Source organism: Gobio gobio (assembly GCF_949357685.1).
Source record: "Gobio gobio genome assembly, chromosome: 18".
Lineage (NCBI taxonomy): Eukaryota > Metazoa > Chordata > Actinopteri > Cypriniformes > Gobionidae > Gobio > Gobio gobio.
In genome coordinates this window covers 22568780-22576901 of record NC_137111.1, presented here as the reverse complement: position 1 = coordinate 22576901, position 8122 = coordinate 22568780, and the positions used below count along the sequence as shown (strand labels likewise).

The 8122-nt window shown below is 36.9% G+C and overlaps 1 long non-coding RNA gene across 1 annotated transcript; it reads left to right on the top strand.

Annotated features, from left to right (window-relative positions):
- The first annotated feature begins 1699 nt into the window (after nt 1–1699).
- On the top strand, nt 1700–7703 carry LOC307142061. Its single transcript, XR_013818418.1, has 4 exons — nt 1700–2565; nt 3380–3429; nt 4849–4949; nt 7522–7703. It is a non-coding gene; the product is annotated as an uncharacterized lncRNA (long non-coding RNA).
- The last annotated feature ends 419 nt before the right edge of the window (nt 7704–8122 follow it).

Here is an 8122-nt window from a genome sequence, read left to right as displayed (position 1 = left end):
TTGCACCAGGATTGTTACTTTGCTCCATCTATTCTCCTTATCTTCAGGACTGTTCAAGATGTTCTTGATATAATGTACTATGTTAAATATAGCAATTAGCATTGCACAAACTTAATTTTTTTAATCACATACGATTATTTCCTTAAATTGAAGTTGTTGCATGCTTTAGAATTGTTCAAGGCCCCTAATCTCAGATCTTCACATTGCATGGCTTTCAAGGGCAGTGTATGTGATTAAGGTGGTGTTTTCCTGATACTACTGCCTCACCAAGAACCTTTACCTCAGATTTAAAAAGAAAGTGAGACATTTTTCATATTTTAACTGCACACAGATGGACTCTAATGACGAGAGAAGCAACTTTTAGAGGTAGACTAAGGGTGAATGCTTTCATCTGTCTCTGTTTTTGAGTGAAATGCCCACATCTCAAAATCCAATCAACGACTGAAGAATAGAACCAATTCTTCGATAATCCATCACACTCACACACTTAAAAATAAAGGTTCTTTATTGGCATCAATGGTTCCATGAAGAACCTTTAACATCCATAGAACTTTACAACACACAAAAGGTTCTTTAAAGGGGTCCTTAATTATGACATCACTGTTTTAACTTTAACATTTAACATCTGCAAAGTTATGATGCTCAAAGTTCAATGCAAAGGGAGATATTTTCTTTTAGAGAAATCACTTTTTAAGGACTACAACAAACAGCTGGTATAGGGACTATGATGAGCTTCTTCCCGGTTGGTGACATCACTAACCCTAAAATGTACATAAAACCCGCCCCCAGGAAGACACAACAAAGGGATCATGTTGGGCTGCTTTATAGAGAAGAAGAAGAGTTGTTGTAGAGCACATTTAGGAGTCTGCTCAAGCTGTTGCATTTATTGCAATACAGTATAACACAAATGCAACAGCATGTAATAAAAGCAAGATGACAACATAAACTATAATCTTAATTAAACTAAACTACTTATCTCCGTGCAGCATATATTCTCTGGCTCTGAAGGCATTTTACAACAGTTCCAACTCAAGCGATTTATAGGTTATAATGACTTGAAGATAGTTAACTCCACATCAGCTACACTGTTAGACTTTACCGCAATTTTACAGTTACTTACCGCAAAAAAGCCCAGTAAAATACCATTTATATTATTTACGGTTAGCTACTGTAATATGCACTGCATTGTGGGTATTTTTAATGAAATTTACAGTAACTTACTGTATATGGGAATTTGCAGTATTTTACTGTTTACGTAAAAGCAGTAGTGCTACTGTAAACAAAGAATACACACACACACACACACACACACACACACACACACACACACACACACACACACACACACACACACACACACACTGGATGTTTAAAAGTTAAATAAAAACATGTGGATGGAAGGATGTAAAATTAGTTCTTTGTGGGAGACAAAGAAGTAATTTTTATATTTAGTATTTTCTCCTACCCTTTTCACATTTTCGGGTTTCTCAGAGCAGAAGTCGTCATAGTTGGGTTAAATTGTATAGTGGTGAATGAGAGAATACAATAATTATATATTTTTTGTGTGCCCAATTGCTCAAATAGCAAAAGAAAAACTCCACAATAGTGATTTCACAACTTTCAAAAAGAGGAAAAAATAGAGTATAGAATAAATAGAGTAAAGTATTAGTGTTATAAATGTATTTCGAATTCGCCTCATAGGAGGAGCTTCTGCCAGCGGCTCGTCTCGTTGAGAAATGACTGACATGGGCTGTGTTTACACGTCTTTTTGTGTTAAAACTGTTAATGTGTGACAAAACGTAGTTTTAAGACTTTTTCAGTCGGTAATGTAGTTGTTTAAAGCTCAAATCTGTGGTTTATTTATAAGAAGAGTGCCTATTTTAACATTTTATCTGGTGTTTTCGGAGATGTGAGCTCCAGTGAGTCAGCGGCGTTCAGCGCTTGTTTACCCGGCGAGAGTAGACTTTCCTCGGCCAGTCCTTCTGACGTCTGCCGCTGGCTCTGATGTCTCTGTGGCGTCTCCAGCTATAATTAGTCTTGTGGAGATTTAACGGCCCATATTTGCTCTCATGGATCTATAATTTGTTCCCTGGCAAATCGTTTAGGCTGAGGGCAAAGTTAAGTTTCATTACTTGTTTATTGTTCGGCTATAAATGTACGTTGCAAAATAAAATGACGGATCATGAGATATAAAATGCTAACGGTAGGCTACACACACACACACACACACACACACACACACACACACACACACACACACACACACACACACACACACACACACACACACACCTACTGTTAGCATTTTATTTCTCATGATCCGTAATTTTATTTTATTTATTATTATTTTAATGCCAGAGTAATACCAGTACAAGTGTGGTGATATAAATGTAATTTTTAAATGTTTAAAAAATATATTTATAAACTTTGCTTACACCTCACACAATTTAAATTGTTTACTCGCGTGCCAAGCCCGCGCAAATGAGGTTTGTGTCGAGTGCGCGCATAACGGACGTCCCTGCCTGTGGATCGGATCGCCAGACACCAGCTGCGAGCTTTCCTGAGGTAAGAAGTTTTTATTTGACAAATTTATCACAAATGTCTTTGATACTTTTAAAACGTAAACCAATATCCATTAAATATAGCTACATACATGAAGAAAGTAAATAATAATATCGAATTGCTATTACTATATGACAGTCTCGGGGAACTGTTCGTTTTCCTCAAGAACCGCTTTCATAACCCATTAAATTTGCATACAATTGACTAACTGTTACCTGCATTGTACATTATGTACCAAATGTTGTATTTACGCGAACAATGGTTTCCGTCTTTTCACGGCCAGTTATAGTTACATATTTTCGTTGACAGTTAAATGTGTGTGACGCCATTTGAAGGAACGTTAGCGCCTGAGCGGTGTCAAAGGCTGTCTCGCGCGCCCGCTCTCTCTCTCTCTCTCTCTCTCTCTCTCTCTCTCTCTCTCTCTCTCTCTCTCTTTCTCTCTCTCTCTCTCTCTCTCTCTCTCTCTCTCTCTCTCTCTCTCTCTCTCTCTCTCTCTCTCTCTCTCGAAAATAGAACATTTACGCCAGTGTATACACCAGAGGATTAATATATATTCAAGTAAAATAATAATTAGTTCAAGTATGTTCATTGTGGCTTCTTATTTATTATATTATTTCATATGAATTCATTTTTACATGCCACTGTAGGCTCTATTATTGTCTTCTCTCTTTTTTCAGTGTTGATAGTCATTTGATTGTGTAAGTGGTCAATCTAGCAGTCATCCTATATCTGTGAATTATCATGTGCATAACATTTAGGCACCATTAGTCAATAAACATTAATGAACATTTCTTATTTTTCTCTCTTGTGTCAACAGGAGCTAACAACACCCCAGAAAGAGCCACAGCACTGATCATCTTTGGCTTTGTAAGTATATATTTTGACTAACATTATGTGATTAACGTCTTTTAATGCATAACATTTTATTATTTCAAAAATACTTGTTGCCTACATTTCCTACTTGGCATCTATTTGTTATCTTGTTGTGACTGTTTAGTCTCATGTGGGATATGTCACTGCATAACATGACAAAGTAATTAAAAATGATTCATTGTATGCACTTAAAAATTTGTGTAACACTTTACAATACGGTTCATTAGTTAACTACATTAGTTAACATTAACTAATAATGAACTGCACTTATAAAGCATTTATTTATCTTTGTTAATGTTAATTTCAACATTTACTAATGCATTATTAAAATCTTGCTAACATTAGTTAATGCACTGTGAACTAATATGAACAGCTGGATTTTTATGAACTAACGTTAACAAAGATTAACTAATGCTGAACAGAGGTGTTGTTCATGGTTAGTTCATGTTAACTAATGCATTAAAGGGTTAGTTCACCCAAAAATGAAAATTCTGTCATTAATTACTCACCCTCATGTCGTAAGACCTCCGTTCATATTCGGAACACAAATGAAGATATTTTAGTGTAAAGCTGATGGCTGAGAAAGGCTTCAGACAGGCCTCCATTGGCATTCAGTACATTGACACTTCCAATATCCATGAAAGGCACTTAAAACGTCGTTACAAAGTCCATCTCACCACAGTGACTCTATAATAATTTTACGATGCGACGACAATAGTTTTTGTGCGAAAAAAAAAATCAAAATAACACCTTTATCCAACTTGTTCTCGACTTCCGTGTGTGCCTCCACGACGCATGCGCGAGAATATGACGTAGATCCGGCGTTCGGGAATCCATGAAATACACACTTAAGCCCCATTTTGAGAACTACGCCGAGACCTAAAGCACGATCAATGTAGAATTCAACATCTTAGACACGCGCGTCTTCCTCTGCTCGTAAACAAATCGCTTCTGGGTCATGTGTCCGAACGCCGGATCTGCGTAATATTCTCGCGCATGCGTCGTGGAGGCACACACGGAAGTCGAGAACAAGTTGGATAAAGATGTTATTTAGATTTTTTTTTGCGCACAAAAACTATTGTCGTCGCATCGTAAAATTATTATAGAGTCACTGTGGTGAGATAGACTTTGTAACGACGTTTTAAGTGCCTTTCATGGATCTTGGAAGTGTCAATGTACTGAATGCCAATGGAGGCCTATCTGAAGCCTTTCTTAGCCATCAGCTTTCAACTAAAATATCTTCATTTGTGTTCCAAATATGAACGGAGGACTCACGGGTCTCGAACGACATGAGGGTGAGTAATTAATGACAGAATTTTCATTTTTGGGTGAACTAACCCTTTAACTAATGTTAGCTAATACAACCTTATTGTAAAGTGCTACCAAAATATGTATACATTATTTTATATGCAGATCATATCCAACCAGTGACCAGAAAACAGAGAGACTGAGGAATAGAGAAACGGACAAAGCTGGACTACAACTAAAACCTGAACTAAAAACTAATCATGCAAGTATGTACAGGTGCAAGTATTTAATTATTTGCAATTTCTGAGAGACTTTTATCTTTTAATTTTCAGCCAACCTCGTCTTATGCTGCCTTCATGTGCTAGAAATTTCCTACTTCCCACTTCTGAAGTTGTGATTACGAGCTCATCACATTCAGATTTTGACTTGAGAGGGCGTTCATGTCCAATTTTTTAACTAGGAAACTAGTTCAGTAATTCCAATAGCACGTGAAGGCAGCATAAGATGTCAGTTGAGCAGGAGGTGACGTTTGACTACCACACCACAGGTGATATGAAGTATATCATATCATGAAATTGCTCTTATAGTCAGGGTGTCCGCGGGGTTGTAAAAGGTAGTAAATGAAATTAGCCAAAATTAAGGGCATTAAAAAGTAGTAAAAAGTACTAAACGTCATCTGACGAGGTATTACATTTTCGAGCCCAATTTTTTTTAGATAAATTTTCAATTTGTGTTAAGGACAGGCCTTTTTTTTCTAAAATTCGCGTGGATTTATTTATATGTTTAGAGTAGGACCTGCGCGATATCGTGTGAGGTGGTGTTCGTTCGCGCGCGCTGAAACAAACTGGGTCCGCGGCTGGCTTGCTGACAAACATGTACCTCGAGCTCGCTTCCATTCAGTAATTAAAGCATGGGGAAATGCAAGTTTTCGGACCTCTGGCTGGAGGACTCACAATTTAAAGTCTGGCTTAGGCCAGTAGTTTGCAACAGCCGCGAGGCTTATTGCCACGTCTGCAAGAAGACAATTAATATAACCTGGGTGGGGGTGAATGGCGTCAAATCGCACCAAGCTAGGATGCACGGACGTAGCGAGCAGCTTCCCATACCAATGTTCTGTGCTACAGATGCATCAACGACCTCAACCTCCACTGCTTTGCCCTCAACCCCGACTGCTCTCCCGATTCAAACCACTGCCAGTAGCCTAACGTTAGTCTAGCAGCATCATCAACAGTGCGTGACAGACGGCAGACAGCAGACGCTATGCCCTATCACCACCGCTACATTGCGAGCTGAGGTGCTGTGGTGTTTAGACCTTGCAACTAAACACCACTCTTTAAATTTGAATCTATGGCATTGAAGAGCTGTTTCGAAATATGCAAGTTGCTTAAAGCTTGGCATACACTGTGCGATTTCTGTGCGATTTCAGCAAGGTTACCTACTCACACTGTACGATCGCATGCGATGTAAAGCCAAAGCTCACGGTTTATGTGCTCACACCATGGCTCGGATCCTCGAGCGCGACTTGTCTGCTCACTGTATGAGTGAAGATTTAGCATTTACTATTTATGTATATAAATGATTATTATTATTATTAGGGTAGGCCTACTTTTATTATTAAATTGATAATACATTTAATTTGCCCCCGTGATAATTTCATAATGCATCAATGCACAACCGACATGCTGCATAATAAAAGAATAGATAGATTAGCTTACTCCTCATTATTTAAATACATTTTGCACAATTAAACAAGGAATTATAGGCCTATAATTAAAATGATTATCAGTCTATAATATGTCAGAACACTACAATAATATCAGTATTATCAGAAAGTAAGAGCAGCTTTATTTAAAAAAAAACTTGTTTAACACGAAATGGGCCTATACTTCTCTTCTAATTTGTTTCACAATATGGGCCAAAAGAGAAATATTAAGAATATAAATTCAGACAGTTATAGGCTATACGTTATCAGCATATGTTAAAGCAGATTTATATAAATAAAGAGATATCTCTTGTCTCTGTGAGAATATGCGCCGAAAGCTTGTCAGATTTTACGTTCACTTTCAGTAGTGAATAATTGACCAGGTTTGAGACTTCACCGACTCTCGCACACATTACGTTTTTGTGTGATATCCACTGACTCGCCTTCATGATTTAAAACGAAAAAGAAAAAAAATCTATATTGCGCCGTGAAATTGTTCTCGTTTCCCTCTGTACACTGCACGAACTATGAAGAAGATGTCTCCTTCCTCTTCTGTCTTTATTTCTATTCTCATCTCTGTGGGCAGTTGATGTTAAGTTAAAATGACCTCGTTACATTGTGATGCAATATGTTATTCCATTTGGAAAGATATTTCATTTACGCTACTATAGTTGCAGCTTGAAGTCGTGCTGGTATTAAAAAATATTTTGAAGGTATTAAAAAAGGTAGTAAAAGGTATTAAATTCAACTTAAGAAGTTCTGTATATACCCTGATAGTGTATGGAATGCTTTTTAAAGAAAATTTGCGGGGGGGAAAAGGAAAATGTTTAGATGAAGTAATGGAGATGGTGTGAACATGGCCTTTACATGTTCCAGCGTGAGCTGGAGGGAGGTGTCTTCCGTCAGCAGCTTGCTTTCTGATTGGGTATTGTTGCGTTTCACATGATAATCTCCAGAGCGCGCACGCTTGTCCTCGGGATAGAGATATATAATATAAGTATAACTATGAATAATAATAATATAACAAGTATAACTATGAATAACTGCTGTTGCACAAGTTGTTACCTCATCTGTCCATGAACAAATTTAGATGAGATAAACCATTTCTCACACATTTTCCCTCTGTTTTGTTTCAGATCAGCCATCAGTAGTTTACCAGTAGGGAGGCCAGCCAAGACCAACTGGGGTATTTTGTTCATACTTTTTGTTGCCATATCGTCATGATCTCTGCTTTGATTTGTTGTAATGAATTCAGTTCTCTATTTTTTTTCTGTTTTTTGTAATTGATTGTGACGGTGAATAAAAAATATACTGATGTACATGGACTCAAGTCTCTTATTTGGAATTTATTAAATGTATTATTTATTTTATTGCATTCATGTAAAATATTCAAAATAAAGTAATAACATATTAACATATGCATATTTTGTAAAATAAAAAGTAAAATAAATTACAGTAAAATTACTGTAAAAATTATTATACTGTAAAAATAAATTGCAGTAAGGGCATCATACTGTAAAATGAAATTGCAGTAAGGGCATCATACTGTAAAATTAAATTACGGTAAGGGCATCATACTGTAAAATTAAATTACGGTAAGGGCATCATACTGTAAAATTAAATTACGGTAAGGGCATCATACTGTAAAACACATTTACAGGTAAGCTACTGTAAAGGGGCAATTACAGTAACTTACTGGCAATAGTGCTGCCAGTAAGTTACCGCAAAAATACAATA